Raw genomic sequence first — 25,645 nt, forward strand, 5'->3', positions numbered from 1 at the left:
AAATCAAATCAAAATGTATTTGTCACATGCGCCGAATACAACAAGTGTACTGTAGACCTTACAGTGAAATGCTTACTTACAAGCCCTTAAAACCTGTTTGGGCGTGGCATCCCACTAGTGGGACAACTTCCGGTGAAACTGGAGGGCGCGCAATTCAAATAAATAATCATACAAATTATGGCTATTAAACATTTCGGTACATACAAGGGTCTTCACAGGTGCAGCTGCAGATGTTGGTCTGTCATGCAGGCTATGCTGATTATCACCTGGACCCCCCCCAGCAAAGCGTCATCTTCCATCTTCCGAGATGAGGATTTAATCAAAAAGGCTTTCGATACCATCAACAGATTTTGTCAAAACACATTTACCCTCGGCTGGTGGGAACTACAGAATACATCGAAAATGTATTAGTCAGTTAAACGATGATTTTAAGTTTTTATGGAATTATTTTGTCTGAATCACATGACAGTTAACATAATAACTGATGTCACAATTCGTCTTGCTTCCTCAGGAGATTGAAACAGAGTCTACAAACAGTTTAGGGTGGAGAGCAGTGCAGTGCCCTCAAAGCTCATCACTGAGCTAAGGACCCTGGGACTAAACACCTCCCTCTGAAACTGGAACCTGGACTTCCTGACGGGCCGCCCCAGGTGGTAAGGGTAGGTAACAACACTGCCACGCTAACAACACTGCCACGCTGATCCTCAACACAGGGGCCCCTCAGGGGGGCGTGCCCAGTCCCCTCCTGTACTCCCTGTTCACTCATGACTGCATGGCCAGGTATGACTCCAACACCATCATTAAGTTTGCCTATGACACAACAGTGGTAGGCCTGATCAATGACAACGATGAGACAACCTATAGGGAGGAGGTCAGAGACCTGGTTGTGTGGTGCCAGGAAAACAATCTCTTCCACTACGTGATCAAGACAAAGGAGATGATTGTGGACGACAGAAAAATAAGTATGGAGCACGCCCCCATTCTCATCGATGGGGCTGTAGTGGAGCATGTTGCGAGCTTCAAGTTCCTTGGTGTCCACATCATCAACAAACTATCATGGTTCAAACACACCAAGACAGATTTGGCATGGGTCCTCACATCCTCAAAAAGTTATATAGTTGCACCATCAAGAGCATCCTGAATGGTTGCGTCAATGCCTGGTATGGCAACTGCTCAGCTTCCGACTGCAAGGCACTATAGAGGATGGTGCGAACAGCCCAGTAAATCACTGGGGCCAAACTTCCTGCCATCCAGGTCCTCTATACCAGGCAGCTCCAGCCACGCTAGTCATAGACTGTTCTCTCTGCTACCGCACGACAAGCGGTACTGGAGTGCCAAGGGAAGGTCCAAAAGATTTCTTTAACAGCTTCTACCCCCAAGCCATCAGACTCCTGAACAGCTATTCAAATGGCTACCCAGACTATTTGCATTGCCCCCCACCCCACTCCCTCTCTTTTACACTGCTGTTACTCTCTGTTTAAAGGAACTCCTTTTCCACAGCACTGAAATATGTATCCATCACAAGAAATGCCAATATATGGCATGTCTTTAAAATTCGAAAGCCTGCCTTTTTCACTTTCAAGTCAATGTGTGCATTCGACAAGTTTTCAGACCCCTTGACTTTTTCATATTTGTGATTTCGGTCTTATGTAGCATTTTTTAATTTTATTATTTACACTGGATAAAAGTAGAGACACAAAGCTCCAAAATGGTATATCACACACAGCATTTTTGAGGAACAATGGGAAAGTAATTCTGCTTTGAAAGTAGATTTTGAGGAAAGGGCCTTTGAATGTTTTGGTACCTACTGGAGAGCACTCCTTTGTCTAAACCCATTCAACAACGTTCACACACTCTTAAGCCAACCCCACCCATCTCTTGAAGGATTCACATGAGGTCATATGCTAAACAGTGAGGAATGTAGTAAAGATTAAGAGTAAAAGTGGTAGTAGCCTACAATAAGGAAACATTCCAGGTAAACTGAAAGTGTCCAGATAAAGATATTTTATAAATAATAAATTACACTTTCCCAGACACTCTTGTCTAAATTGATGGGTAATGTGAAAGAAATGCTATAACCCCCAGCCACATCCAGTGGTGGAGAAAGTACTAAATGGTCATACTTGAGTAAAAGTATAAATAATTTCCAATTCCTTATATTAAACCAAGTGGCACAATTTTGTATCTTTATTTTTATTGACGGATAGCCAGGGGCACACTCCAACACAGACATAATTTACAAATTAAGCATTTGTGTTTAGTGAGTCTGCCAGATCAGATGCAGTAGGGGTTCTCTTGATAAGTGTGTGAATTAGACAATTTTCCTGTCAAAATGTAGTTTTGGTGTCAGGGAAAATGTATGGAGTAAAAAGTACATTATTTTCTTTTGGAATGTAGTGAAGTAAAAGTTGCCAACAATATAAAGAGTAAAGTAATGTACAGATACCCCCCAAAATACTTAAGTACTTTACACCACTGCCCAAATGCCTTCACACCAGTACATTAGCATACTGTATATACTGTTACACATGCACTTTTCCATGCAACCTGAATGAAGTGCATCTTTTATTTTACCTTTATTTAACAAGGCAAGTCAGTTAAGAACAAATTCTTATTTTCAATGACGGCCTAGGAACAGTGGGTTAACTGCCTGTTCAGGGGTAGAACGACCTTTGTCAGCTCGGGGGTTTGAACTTGCAACCTTCTGGTTACTAGTCCAACGCTCTAACCACTAGGCTACCCTGCTGCCCCAGATTCATGCGCCATATATTTATGTGGATGCGCCATATATTTACTGTATCAATATTCATTTTATATATCAATATTTTTGTCACGACTTCTTCCGAAGTCGTTGCCTCTCCTTGTTCGGGCGGTGCTCGGCGGTCGACGTCACCGTCCTTCTAGACATCATTGATCCATTTTTCATTTTCCATTGGTTTTGTCTGTTCTTTCCACACACCTGTTTTCAATCCCATTCATTACCTGTTGTGTATTTAACCCTCTGTTTCCCCTCATGTCTTTGTCAGAGATTGTTTTATGTCAAGTGTTGTTTTATGGTGTATAGGTGCGCGACTGATCCTTTACCCATGTTCGTTTATGTATTTCGTGTTTGGAGCATGTTAAGTGGACTTATATTAAAAGACTCCATTTACACTCCATTTGACTCTCTTGCGCCCGACTTCCCTGCCACCTAAACACACGACTCTGACAATTTTGCTAAGTCTTGTTAAGTGGATGGGTCTCTACAGAAGGTGTAAACAGTACAGCCAAATGGTTACTTGAATAGTAGCAATATCAGAAATAGATAGTGTCAAAATAAAAAAAGCAACAGTATGTACATGAACAATAACAATAGTGATAGATGAGGTAGTTGTATGCATACAATCAGGGGTAAAGTGGCTGAGCAGCAGGATAAAAAAAAATAGTAGCAGAAAAATATGGAGTGTGTGTTAGGAGAGAGTCATGTGCATAGAGGCACTGCAGATAGTGCTGATGACTGGTCCAAACCACTCATATACAAGGGAATGTATATTCGGAGAGCCTGTTTCTGTCCTGCCCTTGACTTTGGTGCAGGGCATGTGATGTCCATAGTCTCTTTGTCGCAAAACCCCTTGATCTTCTCAAAAAATATGTTTATTTAGCTTATTTATTTTAATTTTTTTTGGTTTAGTTTATTTGACCAGTCCAGGTGGTGCTTGTACAGGCTGACCATCTATGGGAGGAAGGATGTCAGCGTTGTACAACAACAAAAAAATCAGAAGCCATTACAACCTTGCACAACATCAATTCACCTCCCAAGTTTAGATAATAAGAATAACCTCATGCAATGCAAGGAAAATTATTTCCCCCTGAAGTGCTGGTACTGCTTGAACTGAGGCCTGAAGTACGGAGTCAGGTGTTGTTGCCAGCCATAGCTTTCCACCAGCACCATACCATCCTCCAGTCCAACCAGCTGTGGGATGTTGACCCCTGTCACAGTGCTGTCCTTCACAACACCAGCAATCTCAGACAAAGTGTTTACTCTGGTCTTTCTGAAGCGCTGTTTGACGAGGACAAAGCACCAGTCTGAAGAAAGGTCTTTGTTTCTGGCCATTTTGAGCCTGTAATTGAACCCACAAATGCTGATTAGTCATTTAGGTCAACATTGGATCATTCAGAGATCCTCACTGAACTTCTGGAGAGAGTTTGCATGTATACTGTATATATATATATATATATATATATATATATATATATATATATATATATATATATATATATATGCACACACATACATATATATATATACATATACATACATATATATATATACATATATATAAAAATATATATATGTATGTGTGTGTGTATATATATATATATATATACAGTGCCTTGCGAAAGTATTCAGCCCCCTTGAACTTTGCGACCTTTTGCCACATTTCAGGCTTCAAACATGAAGATATAAAACTTTATTTTTTTGTGAAGAATCAACAACAAGTGGGACACAATCATGAAGTGGAACGATAATTGTTGGATATTTCAAACTTTTTTAACAAATCAAAACTGAAAAATTGGGTGTGCAAAATTATTCAGCCCCTTTACTTTCAGTGCAGCAAACTCTCTCCAGAAGTTCAGTGAGGATCTCTGAATGATCCAATGTTGACCTAAATGACTAATGATGACAAATACAATCCACCTGTGTGTAAACAAGTCTCCGTATAAATGCACCTGCACTGTGACAGTCTCAGAGGTCCGTTAAAAGCGCAGAGAGCATCATGAAGAACAAGGAACACACCAGACAGGTCCGAGATACTTTTGTGAAGAAGTTTAAAGCCGGATTTGGATACAAAAAGATTTCCCAAGCTTTAAACATCCCGAGGAGCACTGTGCAAGCGATAATATTGAAATGGAAGGAGTATCAGACCACTGCAAATCCACCAAGACCTGGCCGTCCCTCTAAACTTTCAGCCATTACAAGGAGAAGACTGTTCAGAGATGCAGCCAAGAGGCCCATGATCACTCTGGATGAACTTCAGAGATCTACAGCTGAGGTGGGAGACTCTGTCCACAAGACAACAATCAGTCGTATATTGCACAAATCTGGCCTTTATGGAAGAGTGGCAAGAAAGCCATTTCTTAAAGATATCCATAAAAAGTGTTGTTTTAAAGTTTGCCACAAGCCACCTGGGAGACACACCAAACATGTGGAAGAATCCTGAAATGTGGCAAAAGGTCGCAAAGTTCAAGTGGGCCGAATACTTTCGCAAGGCACTGTACAGCTCTACAGCTCTACAGCTCCAAAATACATGCATATATTCCACCTTCAGAGGTACATATTTTACAGTTAGGAGACATATCTGTTTTCATTCTATGGAGTCTCAAAGGAGTGTAAAAAAATGTGTACAAAAATTTGTAATTAGATTCTTTCATCTTTACATTAGTAGAGGTGCAGTATGCCCTGTTGCAGATAGTCAGACCAAGGTCCCTTTCCCAAATTATTTTCAAAGGAGTAAAGGAGGAGCCTCCTTTCTCAGAAAGGAGTCTATAGATGTAAGATATTTTGCCTTTAACGGATTGTGCTGTGACAAGAATGGTTTCAACTTCATTCAACTGAGTTCTAAACCGCCTCTTCAAGGTAAATGAGGAAATTACATGTCTAATTTGAAGATATTTGTAAAAAAAATGGGATCTTGGCACATTGAATTCACTGCAGAGCTCTTGAAAGGATTTCAGTGTCGTGGTTTTCTGATGAAGTAGGTCTGAAAAAGGTCCTGATTCCTAGATTAAAGTTGGCATCCCTCAGGGCTTTTGGCAAGTCTGGGTTGCCTACTATAGGTGAGTGAGAACATATTTGGGAGGAAATGCCCAGGTATTTCTTACAGTCCCTCCACGCTAGTAGGGTGCTGTAAATCACAAAGGTTTTGGCTATGTTTTCCACTTCACTAAAGTTATTAATTTATATAATTGAGCTTAAGGGCAATGAACCACAGGATTGGGCTTCTATCTGAATCCACATTGACTCTTGTCTGTTTGTGATCCATGTTAGCATGTTGCAGATTTCGGCAGACCAGTAGCAAGACCACCCATAGATTCAAGATTTGATACAGTGGAAAACTTGATCTTGGGTTTTTTTTTGCCCCATATAAATTTGGTGATGCTTTGGTTAGTTGTTTTGAAAAAGGAAACTGGGAGATAGCATGGGAACATCTGAAATAAGTAGTTCAGTCTAGGGAGGACGTTCATACGGAGGACATTACTTCTTCCTTCTAAGCTAATTGGGAGGGAGATCCAGGTTTGGAGATCGTTCTTGATTCGATCCAGGAGTGGAAGATAATTTTCCTTGAAAAGGCTATTCAGATCTGGTGTTATGAAGATCCCGAGGTATTGAAACCCCTGTGTTTTCCATTGGAAAGGACATAGTGTCTTCATAGAGTTGGTGAGTGATATATTGAGAGAGCAGACAGTGGATTTGTTAAAATTGATCTTATAACCTGAAAACTTGCCACACTGAGCAATTGTGTCTAAAATGAGAGGGAGGGATTTCTCAGGGTTGGAAATGTAGAGCAAGACATCATCCACGTAAAGCGAAATCTTGTGCTGCAGGCCGCCTGCAGAAACACCCATAATACTTGGATTGCTCCTTATCAGCTCTGCCAGAGGCTCCGCCCCAACAAGTAGAGCAGGGGGGAACAGAGAGCACCCTTGTCTTGTGCCCCGTTCCAGAGGGAATCTGTCAGAGTTCAGTCCATTAGTAGTCACCATGGCATGTGGATGAGAGTATAGTGATTTGATCCATTTAATAAAATGTGGGCCCATATTGAACTTTTCTAAGACTGAAAACAGAAAGCTCCACTCCATCCTGTCAAACTCCTTCTCAGCATCCAGTGAAGCTAGCAGGACAGGGGTCTTCTGTGCGTTTACTTGATCAATAATATCAAAAAGACAGCGAATGTTATCAGAAGAGTATCTGTCACTAATAAATACAGTTTGGTCCGCTTTTATTAGTTTGGGAAGAAAAGTGTTTAGTCTTTTGGCGAGCAATTTGGTAATTATTTTATAGTCGAAATCCAACAAGCTTATGGGCCGGAAGGACGAGCAGGATAGGGGGTCCTCGTCCTTTTTGAGCAACACTGTAATGCGAGCTGTGTGCATTGAGTCTGGGAGAACTCAGTTTTTGCAAAAATCCTCCAGCATTGGCATGAAGATAAGGCTGAGCTGGGGCCAAAAAGCTTTGTAGAACTCTCTGGGGAATCCATCTGGGCCTTGGGACCTATTAGGTGGCATGGAGGTAATTGCCTCCAGGATCTCCTCAGGTGTGAAGGGGGAGTTGAGATCTTCTCATTCGGTCTCTGATAGTTTAGGTAGCGAGATTCCCTCTAGGAAAGAGTGGAGTTCTGCCTCCATGTGTTTTCTTTCAGAGGTATATAGTTTGCAGTGAAAATCATGAAAAGTTAGTTAGATCTTTTTTGGGTCATATGTGACCTCGTCCTCTGCTATTCGGATAGCCATGATTGTACGCTCTGACTGCTCCTTTTTTAATTGGTAAGCAAGCAATCTACTGGGCCTATTGCTATACTCATGGTATTTCTGTTTAGTAAAGACAACTTTTTTTTATCTCCCGAGTGGAGTCCAAATTCAGTTTTGCTTTGGCTGCTTTAAGATGACTCCAGGAGGTGCTGTCTGGGGATTGTTTATGTACTCTTTCACAGCATTCCAGCTCCCTCTCAAGATCTAGCCTGTGTGCTTCCATTGATTTTTTTCTTAGAGGAAGCATATGCAATTAGATTACCTCTTAGTGTGGCTTTAGCAGCGTCCCACATTGTGGCCGGAGAAACAGGAGAATCTTTGTTGTCTTGTGTGTAGTCTATCCATGTAGTTACCAATGTATGGAACGCTTCATTTGATAGCATGGAGGTGTTGAATTTCTAGCTCTTTGACCTCGGGATGTTTTTGCAGAGGTCAAAGCGGAGGTGGACAAAGGCGTGATCTGAAAGTGCTATGGGTCCGATTGTACATGTGGCTGAATTTATGAAACTCTTTGGGATAAAAATGTAATCTATACGGGAGTAGGTGTTATGGACATTAGAGTAGTATGTATAGTCCATAGATGAGCTATTAGTCTCTCTCCAGATATCTATCAGTCCCATCTCTTTAGTAAGAGTTCAATATCTTTGCAGATCTAGGATTTGTGTTGGGGACTTGAGATGATTTGTCTAGGGCTGGGTTAAGGGTACAATTAAAATCTGCGGCCACCACGCCAAAGGAAACACAATGCTCATTGAACAGGGTTATCATTTTTGACATGAAGGCAGGAGTGTTAGGGGTGTATATGTTTAAGATAGTAATTGGTTGACCATATAGTGACCCATTTATCAAAATAAATCTCCCCTCCGGATCAGATATGTTTTTGTCAATTATGAATGGAACATTTTCATGGATAAGTATGGCTGTGCCTCTACTGTTTGATTTGAAAGATGAGAAATACAACTGTCCCACCCAAGCTCTGCGGAGTTTGGCATGTTCAGCATCACAGAGGTGTGTCTCTTGTAATAGCGCTGTGACAAGAGATGAAAAGAATCTGCCCACTCCATCAAACAATGGGGACAACAACACAGGGCAGTTACGGGACCTCATGGAACCATGGCCCGCACCTGCAGAAACTGGACAACAGGGGGAAGCAGAGGAGATACCTATCATAGACTTCTCCCAGCTGACGCTTGACATACCACCGACGCCACCTCCAGTGGTAGAAACGACCAGCTGGTATGATTGAGTAGAATCAGCCAACAGTAACACGGAAGCAGCAATGTGAGAGTCAGTAGTGCATGACCTTAAAGGGTAATAATATGAAGCTTCCGTTTACACAAAGGCCTAAGGTTACGTAGGTCTACAGCCCCAGTGGGAACTTCCCCTGTAAAAAAGGTATATAAAGAGAACAGAGATCATAAGACAGGGTGATCCTCGTTAACATATGAGACAGACTTCATATGGAGAATCATCACAGGTAAATTTACTTTTGCACTATACTCTTTTTGTTAGACTATAACAATATTAGAGAACTGGATTATTTTGCTTATTGGATCACTATCTGAATATACTTGGTTGAATTTAGTGACCCCGAGACTGAGTCTACGAAACACAGAGGTCTAAACACCTCTTGGATACAGACGAAGTGGCAGTCACTCAGTGAGACATCAGGTACAGATGTGATTGGCAATACAAGGAAACAGCAAAGTACCAGTTACAATATATTGAGTCCATACACAGAGTTGTAAGTGCATTAAGATATTGGAATTCGGAATCTAGCGTCATAGCTGCGAGAATACCGATGACAGGAAAGTGACCAAGGGGCTGAGCATTTAAGCATTTAACTATTTTTGCTATTTAGTCAATATTGTTAGAAGTGTTAACACATTTAAAGTTTTACAATATTATCTGGCATAGCTTAAAGCAGTAAGGATTGATTGAGCATTATTGTTGTATTTAGAAACTGTATAACCATTGAATTGTAATGATGTGTATAAGACAAAAAACAGAGTGACTTAATAAAAGCTTGAAACTTTGACAACTAGGCCAGATTAACAATCTGAAGAGCAAACGCCTTTGACACTCTCACTGAACAGAAAGTGACCCTGGTTATAGGTTAAAGTGATTGCACTAAAGAATATTTCATTGTGTGGACAATAATATATTTTAAGAGAGTCAAAACATATAACAATACTAGTTTCCGAGTGACTACTAGCTGACGAGCATAATAACTAATAGGAGTTCTTATTAGGTATTGATATATACATAGGTAAAGATAACTTGAAAGTAAGGAAATATAGGAGGAATCCATAACGCTTAAGAATATTTAAATAGGAGTATATCTATCCAAGGCCTCATACTAGACCGGAAAATAAGGGAGTGACAATGTGAAAGAAGGAACAAACCCAACGCGAAGGGCCATTTCGAATACATGGGAAGGTTGGTAGGGCCGCACGGCAAGGCCCTTGTTACACCGAAGTAACTAAAATCCTAAAGTACTCTGCCTAGCCAGAGGACGGGGTAGAGGCTTTTGCTGCAGGTATTGGGCAAAAGTCAGCACCGTGACAGCGCGATGTCTGCCGTTTCCTTTTTTAGAGCACATAGTATCTTTTTCCGTTTTATTGCATGCCCTAGACCATGGCAGTTCCATGTCAATAGATTTAAGGTACTAGTCATCGTCATCGAACAGTAATCGAAATTTAGTGCAAGTCATCGCTGGGTAAAAGTGGATAGCAGTTACAGCTACGTTCACATAAAAGGAAAATAAATGGTGTACATAAAATAACAATCTCTGAACACCCCAGCAGAGTTCCCAAACAACTCGACACATCCCGTTGGATCTATTACCCCGTTCAGTCTCAATTCTGTGTTCCCGAAAAAAACAAAAACCGGGAACAGTTAGCATCGCACAACGTCTCCCTCTCCCCAACAAAGAAATGCCTCATCCTCTCCGCCCCGCATTGAGTAAATGACAACGTAGCCCCCGTCCAGACCACACTAAAAGAGGGAGAAAATGAAATGAATAGCCCAGCCTACATATACAGTGCCTTGCGAAAGTATTCGGCCCCCTTGAACTTTGCGACCTTTTGCCACATTTCAGGCTTCAAACATGAAGATATAAAACTGTATTTTTTTGTGAAGAATCAACAACAAGAGGGACACAATCATGAAGTGGAACGACAATTATTGGATATTTCAAACTTTTTTAACAAATCAAAAACTGAAAAATTGGGCGTGCAAAATTATTCAGCCCCTTTACTTTCAGTGCAGCAAACTCTCTCCAGAAGTTCAGTGAGGATCTCTGAATGATCCAATGTTGACCTAAATGACTAATGACGATAAATACAATCCACCTGTGTGTAATCAAGTCTCCGTATAAATGCACCTGCACTGTGATAGTCTCAGAGGTCCGTTAAAAGCGCAGAGAGCATCATGAAGAACAAGGAACACACCAGGCAGGTCCGAGATACTGTTGTGAAGAAGTTTAGAGCCGGATTTGGATACAAAAAGATTTCCCAAGCTTTAAACATCCCAAGGAGCACTGTGCAAGCGATAATATTGAAATGGAAGGAGTATCAGACCACTGCAAATCTACCAAGACCTGGCCGCCCCTCTAAACTTTCAGCTCATACAAGGAGAAGACTGATCAGAGATGCAGCCAAGAGGCCCATGATCACTCTGGATGAACTGCAGAGATCTACAGCTGAGGTGGGAGACTCTGTCCATAGGACAACAATCAGTCGTATATTGCAAAAATCTGGCCTTTATGGAAGAGTGGCAAGAAGAAAGCCATTTCTTAAAGATATCCATAAAAAGTGTTGTTTAAAGTTTGCCACAAGCCACCTGGGAGACACACCAAACATGTGGAAGAAGGAGCTCTGGTCAGATGAAACCAAAATTGAACTTTTTGGCAACAATACAAAACGTTATGTTTGGAGTAAAAGCAACACATCTGATCACCCTGAACACACCATCCCCACTGTCAAACATGGTGGTGGCAGCATCATGGTTTGGGCCTACTTTTCTTCAGCAAGGACAGGGAATATGGTTAAAATTGATGGGAAGATGGATGGAGCCAAATACAGGACCATTCTGGAAGAAAACCTGATGGAGTCTGCAAAAGACCTGAGACTGGGACTTGAGATTTGTCTTCCAACAAGACAATGATCCAAAACATAAAGCAAAATCTACAATGGAATGGTTAAAAAATAAACATATCCAGGTGTTAGAATGGCCAAGTCAAAGTCCAGACCTGAATCCAATCGAGAATCTGTGGAAAGAACTGAAAACTGCTGTTCACAAATGCTCTCCATCCAACCTCACTGAGCTCGAGCTGTTTTGCAAGGAGGAATGGGAAAAAATGTCAGTCTCTCGATGTGCAAAACTGATAGAGACATACCCCAAGCGACTTACAGCTGTAATCGCAGCAAAAGGTGGCGCTACAAAGTATTAACTTAAGGGGGCTGAATAATTTTGCACGCCCAATTTTTCAGTTTTTGATTTGTTAAAAAAGTTTGAAATATCCAATAAATGTCGTTCCACTTCATGATTGTGTCCCACTTGTTGTTGATTCTTCACAAAAAAATACAGTTTTATATCTTTATGTTTGAAGCCTGAAATGTGGCAAAAGGTCGCAAAGTTCAAGGGGGCCGAATACTTTCACAAGGCACTGTACCTCCCCCAAGGGACATAGGGAACCCCAAGTAATAATAGCAACAAAAAACAGGGAAATAAAAGTAGGCTGAAACATTAGTAGGCCTAGGTTAGGCTATAGAGCCTATCCCTCTCAGCTAAAGGAAAATACATATCAATTGGATGGCTATAATGATATTTAGCGAGGCGGGTTTGTCTTTGGATATCGGCTATATGTTGTCCTACCTCCTTTAGTAATAGCATTAATCACATTTAGTCATTGGTCCATTTCTCATTGACCAGGATTGTCTTTCAAAAAAACTTTTGCCTCTTCGGTAGTTTTGAAGTGTCGCAAGGCTCCTTGGTGAAGAATCCTGAGCTCGCTTGGGAATTTGAATCCCCTGAAGATGCCTCGGTCAATTGAGTATTTCTTCACTTTGTCAAACTCTCTGCGCTTTCGGCGTATTCCAGCTGACAGGTCCTGGTGTAAAGTGAGTTTGGTGTTTCCCACTGTGATGGTGTTGTTTTTCGCCGCCTGTAGGACTCGTTCCATGTCGGTGAATCTCAGGAATCGTATGGTGATTGGGCATGGTGGTTGTCTGGCTGCTGGTGGTGGCCTTAGTGCTCGGTGAGCTCTCTCGAGTTCTATGGGCCTGTCGGTGGGCAGTTGTGGAGCCACTCGGGAAGTTTGTCTTGCAGGTAGCGGATCAGTGTCATGTTTCCCACTTCTTTTTCGCCCAGATTGAATAGAACACAATTATTCATTCGCCCCCTGTTTTCCAGGTCCTCTGTTTCTCTTCCAGATGCTCTATTTTCTTTTTAGCATATGCTATTGTTTCCATGGCATCTGTCAATAAGTTTTCCATGGATAGGATTCGCCCCTCTGCCTCGTCCAGGTGCCCTGCGTTTATGGTTATCTTGTTGTTGATGTCAGGCAAAGCGTTTTCCAGGATTGTCACCTTGCCCCCTATCGCACTGAGCTGAGAATTAATGGCATCTAATTTAGTGTTTAGTTCTGTACGTTGGGATCTCAACTCAGAAAGGATGTCTTCGACAGAGTGCGAGGTTGGCATTCGTTGGGCCTCGGGGGGAGCGGGTCCTCTTGCTCCTGGCTAATGGCGCTAGCTTTTTCTGAAGCTAGCTTCTGCTTGGAGGCTTTTTCCATCGCAAATGTTCGAGTCCGGGTAGAAATGTCACCTGTAATGTCGCCTTTTGTGTATCCGCCATGAGTTTTTTTTTACTAAAGCTAAATGAGTTTGAACTTGGAGTGGAGGTAAGATTAAGAATTGGAAACTACATGTGCGGAGCTCTTAGTTCATGCGGCCATCTCGTTCAAGGGTCACGTGAACCCCCTTGAAAAGGGTTTTCTAATGATCAATTTGCCTTTTAAAATAATAAACTTGGATTAGCTAACAGATTGTGACATTGAAACACAAGAGTGAAGGATGCTGATAATGGACCTCTGTACGCCTATGAAAATATTCCATTAAAAATCAGCTACAATAGTCATTTACAACATTGACAATGTCTACACTGTATTTCTGATCAATTTGATGTTATTTAAATAGGCAAAAAATGTTTGCTTTTCTTTCAAAAACAAGGACATTTCCAAGTGACCCCAAAAATTTGAACAGTAGTGTATGTCCTGGGAAATGTTCTAGTTACTTACAACCTCATGCTAATTGCATTAGCCTATGTTATTGAGAGCAGTAGCAGCATATTTGTAGTTCTCCATAGCTAACGTTATATCTTTAGCAAAAACTGCAGTAGAAAGGATTATCTACGCATAATGAGCAGCTCATTTTATAGACACAAGACGCTACATTGCAGAAAAATCTGAAACTCATTTCTTGGCATGTCCAGCCCACTCATTATCTCAGCCAATCAAAGGTTCCTGACTTTATCTTTGGCTAAACCAACTAGGTTCTTTATTTAACAACTTTATTCATATTTAGAGATGGCATAAAAGTTTGTTATTAAGGCACATGAAAGTTCACATGTTCAAGAAGGCATTTCTGCCCCCACATTTGTTTTTATAAAAAAATATGTTTTACCTTCAAATGGCTCTTCTGTGAAGTCATGACTTTCAACGTATGTCTAGTTCCTGAATCGAGTCACATTTTGTTACATTACAGCCTTATTCTAACATTCATTCAAATGTTTTTGGCAGCGATTACATCCTTGAGTCTTCTTGGGTATGACATTACATGCTTGGCACACCTGTATTTGGGGAGTTTCCCCATTTTTCTCTGCAGATACACTCTAGCTCTGTCAGGTTGGATGGGGAGTGTCGCTACACAGCTATTTTCATGTCTCTCCAAAGATATTGGATCGGGTTCAAGTCCTGGCTCTGGCTGGGCCCCAGTCTGAAGTCCTATGTGCTCTCAAGCAGGTTTTCATCAAGGATCTATGTACTTGGTTTGGTTCATTTTATTTTATTTCAGTTAAGAACAAATTCTTATTTTCAATGATGGCCTAGGAACAGTGGGTTAACTGCCTGTTCAGGGGCAGAACGACAGATTTGTACCTTGTCAGCTCGGGGGTTTGAACTTGCAACTTTCCGGTTACTAGTCCAACACTCTAACCACTAGGCTACCCTGCCGCATCTTTCCCTCAATCCTGACTAGTCTCCCAGTCCCTGCCGCTGAAAAACATCCCCATAGCATGATGCTGCCACCACCATGCATCACTGTAGGAATGGAGCCATGTTTCCTCCAGATGTGACACTTGGCATTTAGGCCAAAGAGTACAATCTTGGTTTCATCAGACCAGAGAATCTTGTTTCTCATGGTCTGAGGGTCCATTAGGTGTATTTTGGCGAACTCCAAGTGGGCTGTCATGTGCCTTTTACTGAGGAGTGGCTTCCGTCTGGTCACTTTACCATAAAGGCCTGATTGGTGGAGGGCTGCAGAGATGGTTGTCCTTCTGGAAGGCCCTTCTCCCCCGATTGCTCAGTTTGGCCGGGAGGCTAGCTCTCGGAAGAGTCTTGGTGGTTCCAAACTTCTTCCATTTAAGAATGATGGAGGCCACTGTGTTCTTGGGGACCTTCAATGCTGCAGACATTTTTTGGTACCCATTCCCAGATCTGTGCCTCGACTCAATCCTGTCTCGGAGCTCTACAGGAAATTAATTCGACCTCATGGCTTGGTTTTTGCTCTGACATTCACTGTCAACTGTGGGACCTTATAAAGACAGCTGTGTGTCTTTCCAAATCATGTCCAATCAATTTCATTTACCACAGGTGGACTCTAATCATGTTGCAGAAACATGTCACAGATGATCAATGGAAACAGGGGAACACCTGAGCTCAGTTTCGAATCACATAGCAAAGGGTCTGAATACTTATGTAAATGTTATATTTCACTTAAACATTTTTTTAAATACATTTTTAACAATTATGGGCTATTGTGTGTAGATTGATAAGGGAAAAAACTATTGAATCCATTTCAGAATAAGGCTGCAAAGCAACAAAATATTAAAAATGTCAAGAGGTCTGAATTCTTTCTGAATGCACTGTATGTCAGGATTTGGCCAGGGTTGTTCCGGGTTTTGGTCACTAGATGCCCCCATTGTGCTTTTTGACCTTACGTTTTTTCCCTTGATTCTCATTATTATTTGCACCTGTGCCTCGTTTCCCCTGATTGTATTTAAACCCTTAGTTTCCCTCAGTTCTGTGCTCTGTGTTTGTATGTTAGCACCCAGCCCTAGTGTTCTGTGTATTCTTGTCGATTCCGGTGGACGCTCTTGTGGAATTCTGTTTTTGTTTTTTGAGTATCTCTTGAGGCTTTTTTGTGCTATACCTACCACCTTTTGGATTTGCCATTTTGTATTGAAGGACTTCTCCTTTTTACTTTATTAAATACACCGTATTAAGTACTGCTGTGTCTGCCTCATCTTCTGGATTCTGCTGACTATTCGTGGCTCAGTTGGTTAAGTGACTGTTTCTCACTCCGGAGACCCAGGTTCGTAACCGGGTCCTGACAAAAACACAGAGCCAAAAATGAACCCAGAGGCAGCCAGTTCCCAGGACCTTTTTGCCATGCTGTCCCACCACCAGGAGACTGTCTAACGCCACGAAGCCGCCCTGGTTCAGCAAGAGGCCTTAATGGCTAGACATTCTCATCTTCTGTCGGAGATGCTGACTTCCATTAAGCAAATATCTGATCGTCTTACCCCGGCAACAGTTCCCGTCCCAGTACCTCAGATTCACGTACCCATGGCAGTTAACCCCCTGGCTGAACCTCGTCTTCCACCTCCCCAACGGTTCTCAGGTGATCCAAGTGCTTGTAAAGGGTTTCTCACCCAATGTTCTCTCTCCTTTGAGCTACAACCCTCGTCGTTTCCCACCGACCGGTCTAAGATCGCTTATATCATCACCCTGCTGTCGGAAAAAGCCCTGGCCTGGGCTACTGCTGTGTGGGATGCCCATAGTTCCTGCTGTGCCAGCTACTCTGCCTTTGCTGAGGAATTCAAACGAGTGTTTCAAGGCCCAAGCAGTGGTTCTGACTCAGCCAAACAGCTCCTGACTCTCCACCAAGGTTGGCGCAGGGTGACGGACTATGCCATCCAGTTCCGCACGGTGGCAGCAGCGAGTGGTTGGAACAACGAGGCGCTCACGGTGTGCTTTCTGAAAGGCATTTCCGACACTATCCAAGATGAACTGGCCACTCGGGAACCACCGGACAATCTCGAGTCCCTGATCAAGTTGGCCTCACGCATTGACCAGTCTCTGAGAGAGAGAGAACTCAACCGTAGACCTCTAGACCCTATCAGTCCCAGCTCCGAGTCCCCACCTTTATCCTCGCTGGCTCCACCGGAACCCATGCAGATTGGACGCATCTCCCAGGCTGAGAGAGACCGCCGGATGAGGGAGCGACGCTGTCTATATTGCGGCAAACCGGGCCATTTCCGTTCCACGTGTCCCGGGCTCCAGGGAAACGCTCTGTCCCGTACAGACCGGGGGGAACTGTAACGGGAAACATAACCTCCTCCCATCCGTCCAACTCCCGTCTGCTCATTCCAGTCACCCTCTCCTGGGACAACCACAAGCTTCACCTTCAAGCCTTGGTAGACTGGAGCCGCAGGTAACTTCATGAATGGTGTCTGGGCGAAGGAGAATGGCGTTCCCTCTGAACCTCTAAGTGAACCCATGAGGGTTACTACATTGGATGGAAGCCCTTTGGTATCTGGACTTGTCACTCATGTCACTACCTCCTTGCGACTTTCAGTTTCACAACACCAGGAATTGATGAACTTTCATTTGATCTCCTGTTCCGAGTTCCCTCTCGTCCTTGGATACCCCTGGCTTCACAGCCATAACCCTCACATCGACTGGTCTATGGGCACTATCAAGCAGTGGGGTCCTACGTGCCAAGCTACTTGTATTTTCCAGAATTCTCCGAGTTCTACTCCCGAGTCTTTAGAATCCATCGACCTGACCCGAGTTCCCGAGTGTTACCATGACCTCAAACTGGTGTTTAGCAAACAGAGGGCCACCATGCTACCACCCCATAGACCTTACGATTGCCCCATCGACCTGTTTCCGGGCACTTGCCCCCCAGGGGTCGGATCTTTTCCCTATCTCCACCCGAACGAGCTGCTATGGATACCTACATCAAGGACGCTCTGGAAGCAGGCCTCATGCGTCCATCCACCTCCCCGGCGGGAGCAGGGTTTTTCTTTGTGGCCAAGAAAGACGGTGGATTACGTCCTTGCATCGACTACCGGGGACTCAATGCCATAACCGTCCGTAACCGTTACCCGCTACCCCTTATGGCCACAGCCTTCGAGCTGCTCCAGGAAGCAGTTGTTTTCACTAAGCTTGACCTGCGGAACGCATACCATCTTGTGCGGATCAGACCTGGTGACGAGTGGAAGACCGCTTTCAACACGCCTACTGGTCACTATGAATACTTGGTGATGCCCTTCGGCCTGACCAACGCCCCAGCGGTGTTCCAAGCGCTCATAAACGATGTGCTTAGGGATATGCTTAACATATTTGTGTTCGTTTACCTGGATGACATCCTCATCTTTTCAAGCTCCCTTCAAGAACACACTAAGCATGTCAGACAAGTACTCAAACGCCTCCTAGACAGCCATCTGTACGTTAAGCCGGAAAAATGTGAATTCCATTCATCCCGAGTACAATTCCTGGGATTTGTAGTGGAACCCGGTCGAGTCCAAATGGACCCCAGGAAGGTAGGGGCGGTAGCGGATTGGCCCACCCCAAATCCGTTAAGGAAGTTCAGCGTTTCCTGGGCTTCACAAACTTTTACCGCAAGTTCATCAAGAACTTCAGCTTGGTGGCAGCCCCTCTCTCAGCTTTAACCAAGGGTGGCAATGCAAGGTTTTTGTGGGGAAGAGAAGCTGAGACGGCCTTCCAAGGACTCAAGCAGCGCGTTCTCTCTGCTCCCATCCTGATACTACCGACTACGGATGAACCATTTGTGGTGGAGGTAGACGCATCAGAGGTTGGTGTTGGAGCTGTCCTGTCTCAGAGGGGTGAAGACAAGAAGCTTCATCCGTGCACTTTCTTCTCACACCGGCTTACCCCGACTGAGAGGAACTACGATGTGGGGGATCGTGAACTCCTAGCGGTTAAGATGGCATTGAAGGAATGGAGACACTGGCTCGAGGGGCTTCTCACCCGTTTCAAGTGCTTACGGACCACAAAAATCTGGAGTATATCCAGCAGGCGAAGCGGTTGAACTCTAGACAAGCTAGATGGTCTCTTTTCTTCAATCGATTCCAGTTTATCCTCACCTATCGGCCCGGGTCGAAGAATCTCAAACCGGATGCCCTGTCCCGAGTCTACGCTCCTGCCATTCGAGATGACACGGACATGCCTGTCCTTCCTGCTGCTAAGATTGTGGCTCCGATCTCGTGGCAAGTTGAGGATACCGTGAGACGTGCTCAAGCTAGCGAACCGGACCCGAAAGGAGGTCCTGCCAATCGGTTGTTTGTCCCCAAGGCAGTGAGGACTCAGGTCCTTCTGTGGGGGCACTCCTCTCGCCTCACCTGTCATCCGGGCGTAGGTCGCACCTTGGAGTTCATCCAGCGTAATTTCTGGTGGCCTACCATAAGAGAAGACGTTGCCACTTTCGTCAATGCCTGTCCCGTGTGCTGCCAGGGCAAATCTTCTCACCTCCGCCCTCAAGGACTCCTTCACCCTTTACCTGTTCCCCACAGACCCTGGTCCCATATCTCATTGGACTTTATTACTGGACTTCCTCCATCCCATGGCAATACTACTATCCTAGTCATAATCGACAGGTTTTCAAAGGCGGCCAGGTTCGTCCCTCTGACTAAGTTACCTTCTGCCAAGGAAACGGCTGAGTTGGTAATTAATCATGTGTTCCGAGTCTTCGGCATTCCTCAAGATATGGTTTCTGACAGAGGTCCCCAGTTCGCCTCAAGGTTTTGGAAGGCCTTCTGCCAACTCAGACTGGCAGAAGCCCCCATATCTTCAGGGTACCATCCGGAGTCCAACGGCCAAACAGAGAGGATGAATCAAGAGCTGGAAACCACCCTCCGATGTATGACTCGTGACAACCCGTCCACATGGTCATCCTTTATTGTTTGGGCCGAATACGCGCACAACACCTTGCGCTCCTCCTCCACTGGTATGTCCCCGCACGAGTGTCAGTTTGGCTATGCTCCTCCATTGTTCCCGGACCAGGAGGCAGAAGTCAGAGTGCCTTCAGCCTTGAAGTTCGTCAGACGCTGTCGGTTTATGTGGAGGAAGACCCGTCTTAATCTTATGCGTTCCTCACAGAGGTACCAACAACAAGCCAACAGACGTCGCCGCCTACCCTGCGCCCCGGCCAGAGAGTCTGGCTCTCCACAAGAGACTTACCACTACGGGTGGAGTCTCGCAAGCTGTCCCAGAAATACATCGGTCCCTTCAAGGTTGCCAGGAGAGTTAATCCAGTTTTTTATCGCCTACACTTACCCATATCCCTTAAGATTAATCCCACATTTCACATTTCATTGTTAAAACCTGTTGTTTTTTCTTCCCTTGTCCCGGCAGACAGACCTCCCCCTCCGCCTCGTGTCATTGGAGGTCAGCCGGCTTATACCATCCATCGGATACTGGATTCCCGCCGGGTGCAGCGGTCCTGGCAGTATCTGGTGGACTGGGAAGGCTACGGTCCCGAGGAGCGCTCCTGGGTTCCTGCCAAAGACATCCTGGACCCTGACCTCATTCGTCAGTTCAGGGCCCTCCACCCTGAGAGAGCTGGTAGGAACGTCAGGAGCCGTTCCTAGGGGGGGGATTCTGTCAGGATTTGGCCAGGGTTGTTCCGGGTTTTGGTCACTAGATGCCCCCATTGTGCTTTTTGACCTTATGTTTTTTCCCTTGATTCCCATTATTATTTGCACCTGTGCCTCGTTTCCCCTGATTGTATTTAAACCCTTAGTTTCCCTCAGTTCTGTGCTCTGTGTTTGTATGTTAGCACCCAGCCCTAGTGTTCTGTGTATTCTTGTCGATTCCGGTGGACGCTCTTGTGGAATTCTGTTTTTGTTTTTTGAGTATCTCTTGAGGCTTTTTTGTGCTATACCTACCACCTTTTGGATTTGCCATTTTGTATTGAAGGACTTCTCCTTTTTACTTTATTAAATACACCGTCTTAAGTACTGCTGTGTCTGCCTCATCTTCTGGGTTCTGCTGACTATTCGTGGCTCAGTTGGTTAAGTGACTGTTTCTCACTCCGGAGACCCAGGTTCGTAACCGGGTCCTGACACTGTATATACCTGGTCTGATACTAATATCATAGTAGAGGTATGTTATATGGTAGTGCTAAGGCCTAATGCATATTTGTATGTGTCTATGGCATCCACCTCATGGTCCTTGCCCCATAGAATGATTTGGTTGTCATATAATTTACTTTTACTGTTGTCTTTAATACGTGCTTGGGATTGTTTGTCCAGCTGTGTGTGAATAACCCTGTTGTATGTCCTGCTCTATGTTGATGCCAAGCCTTAAAGGCAGCCTGGTCTTTAGTTTCCTCCCCCACCTGAGAAACTTGCTCATCTGTAAAACCTTCTAGATTATTGAACCAGGGTTTGGTGGTGAAAACTTCAGCATGGTTCTTGAATAAACTGAGGCTAATGGGAAATTCCTTTGTCACTGAGAACATCTGGGGCAGCTGCGTTTCCTGTCTCCTTTCCCTACCTCTTCCTAGTTTATTTTACTTTTTCTGTGTAGAATTCAATATCTTTAATCATTGCTGGTTCTACTGTTTTGGTGGATATGTTATTCCAGGCACAGGCAGTGCTGGTACATGCCACACTCCTGTAACCCAGGTGGACAGAAGCTTCCAATTTGGACAGGACAGCACCAACATGTGAACAGCTTTCACCTAGTCTAAATAATAAATTAAGGCAGTCATTTATGGGGCCAATTCAATTTCATTTCCACCAATCCAGGTTCCAATGCTCAAAAAGTACTGCTCTTTCAGGTAGAACATTTTTGGAATTGAAATGGAATTGACCCCGTACATGAAGTCAGTGCATTAATATTTTCTGGATTTAAGTGCACTTTAAAGGTATGCAATTACTGTTTGTGCTTAGACTGCCATACAGTCACAGTGAGCAACTTTTATCTTCCCATCATTTTTAACAGCCACCCAGGTGTCATGAGGCTTCTCAGTAACCCTCCAGGATGGCTTAACTTGGGTCTTGAAGATGGTGCAGTCAGATGTTTCAGGTTCTACATGGCAAATCACCTGCACCCATCCACTGGTAAAGTAAACTTCAAACTTCATTCTGTACTTCTTCATTTTATTTGCTGTGTAGTTCCCTTTTTATTTCCATAAAATAGGGATATATCATTAACTAGTCCAAGTAAAAATGTAGGTCTGCACTAATTAATTTGGAGTTTGAATTCATGTAGCATTAAACTGTAAAACCAATTAAAATGTATTTAATTTTGGTAACAAGGTCTTGTCAAGGTCTTGTCCAGCTAAATGGTTTATGCATCCCACTGTCAAAGCAGCCACCCACTCAAGCTACTAACATCAGTAAACAGGACTCCCAATCAAACCTGAAAAATCAAGAATCTCAGTGACAGACATTTAAAAAAATATAGCACCAGGAACGGACATTTACAGCTGATAACATACCTGGAAATTCTATCAAGTAGGAATAGATGTCCGGATAGGTCATTTCTGGCCATTGTGTAGGGTCATTGCTCTAGTTTGAAGTTGGGAGACTGAAGGGACATGAGGGAAGATGGATCAATCGTAACTTTTCTGTGTAACACAAATGCTTGAGAGCAGGCAGCGTTGCAAAGTAATCACTCGACATGTCTGTTGCACATACAGTCATTTATTTATGTGTTCGGGCTACTAAAATACCGGTGTGTAAAATATGTCAAATTATATTGACGTCTATGGCATCTTGCATTTGTTTACCCCCCAAAAGGGGCGGGATCGTTAGGTACAGTATACCAAAGTACCCGTAACGGTCATGTAAATAGGGTAGTCAACTGCTGCTTCCTGTGTAGCAAAGACAATGTTTAACACATGCGTTATTCTTCATTCATACACGTAGGTCTATTCATGAGCACCTGACTTTGGATAAAAGTGGAGGTGCACAATCTGTCGGGGGGTCTGGGGGTCCTCTCCTTGAAAATGTGTGCATTTAAAAAACAAATATCCTGCAATTCTATATTGTTTCTCAAAATGGAATCCATGATTACTTGACAGAACACAGAACAACCTTTTTTTTGACAGAACAACCTTTTTTCTTCGTTTTTTTCCACAATAAACTACATTTTAGCCACAATAAATTAAAGAGTGGATTAGAGTCGTTTTTCAGAATAGATTACAAATCTACCACCTCCCCTCAAAGTCCCACCCACAGTGATTGATTGGCAGGTTTTAAACCCTCACAAACATCCTGACCCCTGTCCTGACAATCCCACCCACACACAGTGATTGAATGACAGAACAAACTGTTAAAGGGATAGTTCACCCAAATAAAACAACAACATTGTTTTCCTTACCCTAGTGTCCACAGCAGTAGAGCCAATAAAGACATCATTGTTGCATTCATGTTCAACTGTTCTGCCTGCGGCTATGAAACCCTGACCTGTCCCAGACCTGTTGTTTTCAACTCTCGAGAGACAGCAGGAGAGGTAGAGATACTCTCAATGATCGGTCATGAAAAACCAACTGACATTTAATCCTGAGGTGCTGCCTTGCTGCACCCTTGACAACTACTGTGATTATTATTATTTGACCATGCTGGTCATTGATGAACATTTGAACATCTTGGCCATATTCTGTTATAATATAGTACTGATCATATAGGCCCTAGGCCAAAACAATATTCAAAACTACTAACACACAGAATTCATACATTTTCTGTAATATTAACTGTAAGGCCATGTCTTTCTACTGAATTCCACAACTCATGTTTGTTTCTTGAAAATGAAATACAGAAATATATCTCATTTACATAAGAATTCACACCTCTAAGTCAATACTTTAGAATCGACTTTGGCAGCGATTACAGCTGTGAGTCCATCTGGGTAAGTGTCTAAGAGCTTTGCACAACTGGATTGTACAATATCTGCATGTTATTCTTTTTTGAATTTTTAAAGCTCTGTCAAGATGGGTGTTGATCATTGCTAGACAGTCTTACCATAGATTTTCAAATCGATTTAAGTCAAAACTGTAACTAGGCCACTCAGGAACATTCAATGTCATCTTGGTTAACAACTCTAGTGTATATTTGGCCTTGTGTTTCAGGTTATTGTCGTGCTGAAAGATGAATTTGTCTCCCAGTGTCTATTGGAAAGCAGACTGAACCAGATTTTCCTGTAGGATTTTGCCTGTGCTTAGCTCAATTCCATTAAATTTGATTAAAAGAAAACTCTCTAATCCTTGCCGATGACAAGCATACCCATAATAAAATGCAGGCACCACCATGCTTGAAAATATGAGTGATATGTTGTGATGGATTTGCCACAAACATAACACTTTCTATTGTGTAGTTTTACTTTAGTGCCTTCTACCTGTAGCGCTTTCTATTGTGCTGTTTTACTTTAATGTTTTGGAATATTTTTATTCTATAAAGGCTTCCTTCTTTTCACTCTGTCATTTAGGTTAGTATTGTGGAGTAACTACAATGTTGCTGATCCATCCTCAGTTTTCTCTTATCACAGCCATTCAACTCTGCAACTCTTTTTAAGTCACCATTGGCCTCATGGTGAAATCCCTGAGCGGGTTCCTTCCTCTCTGGCAACTGAGTTAGGACAGACGCCTGTATCTTTGTAGTGACTGGGTGTATTGATACACCATCCAAAGTGTAATTAATAACTTCACCATGCTCAAAGAGATATTCACTGTCTAAAGACGCAACATCAAGGTCTCCATTTCCCAGTAACAAGACCCAATTTGCTTTCCCAATAAGTAGACCATATCTAGATATCCCAGTCAAGCCTGTGCTCAGTGGCTCTGTATTCTGGTTGGTTCAACATGACTCTTTGCCCACCACTATGGCTGAGGACCGCCTCCAATGAAACCAGCCACCACCACCATGGCTGAGGACCGCCTCCAATGAAGCCAGTCACCACTACCATGGCTGAGGACCGCCTCCTTTGAAACCAGTCACCACCACTATGGCTGAGGACCGCCTCCATTGAAGCCAGTCACCACCACTATGGTTGAGGACCACCTCCATTGAAGCCAGTCACCACCACTATGGTTGAGGACCACCTTCATTGAAGCCAGTCACCACCACTATGGCTTAGGATTGCCACCATTGAAGACAGTCACCACCACCATGGCTGAGGACCACCTCCATTGATGCCAGCCACCACCACTATGGCTGAGGACCGCCTCCATTGAAGCCAGTCACCACCACCATGGCTGAGGACCGCCTCCATTGAAGCCAGTCACCACCACTATGGTTGAGGACCCCCTCCATTGAAGCCAGTCACCACCACTATGGTTGAGGACCACCTCAATTGAAGCCAGTCTCCACCACTATGGCTTAGGATTGCCACCATTGAAGACATTCACCACCACCATGGCTGAGGACCACCTCCATTGATGCCAGCCACCACCACTGTGGCTGAGGACAGCTTCCATTAAAGCCAGTCACCACCACTATGGCTGAGGATAGCTACCATTGAAGCCAGCCACTACCACCATGCCTGAGGACCAACTCCATAGAAATCCAACAGTTTTATATTTGATTTCATGCCTGCCCCCATTCTCGACAAGCCCCAGAAATGGCGCCTGATGGAAGTTAACGGGTAGTTAAGAAGGGTGGACATTGTAGCAATGGTTTATGTGAGCATATACATAAGGTGCTAATGGAGTGTCATATTTATCTTTTAGAGTAGATCACACTGGACATCATGACTTGAAAACAAGCAGACAACAACCCTATTACACTATTTCACCACAGTGTAACAATGTTTGTAGGATTGATAGGCTGCTTTTACACTGGCAGCCCAATTCTGATCTTTTGCCCAATTATTGGCAAAAGATCT

The sequence above is a fragment of the Oncorhynchus masou genome, chromosome 32 (assembly GCF_036934945.1).
Source record: "Oncorhynchus masou masou isolate Uvic2021 chromosome 32, UVic_Omas_1.1, whole genome shotgun sequence".
Lineage (NCBI taxonomy): Eukaryota > Metazoa > Chordata > Actinopteri > Salmoniformes > Salmonidae > Oncorhynchus > Oncorhynchus masou.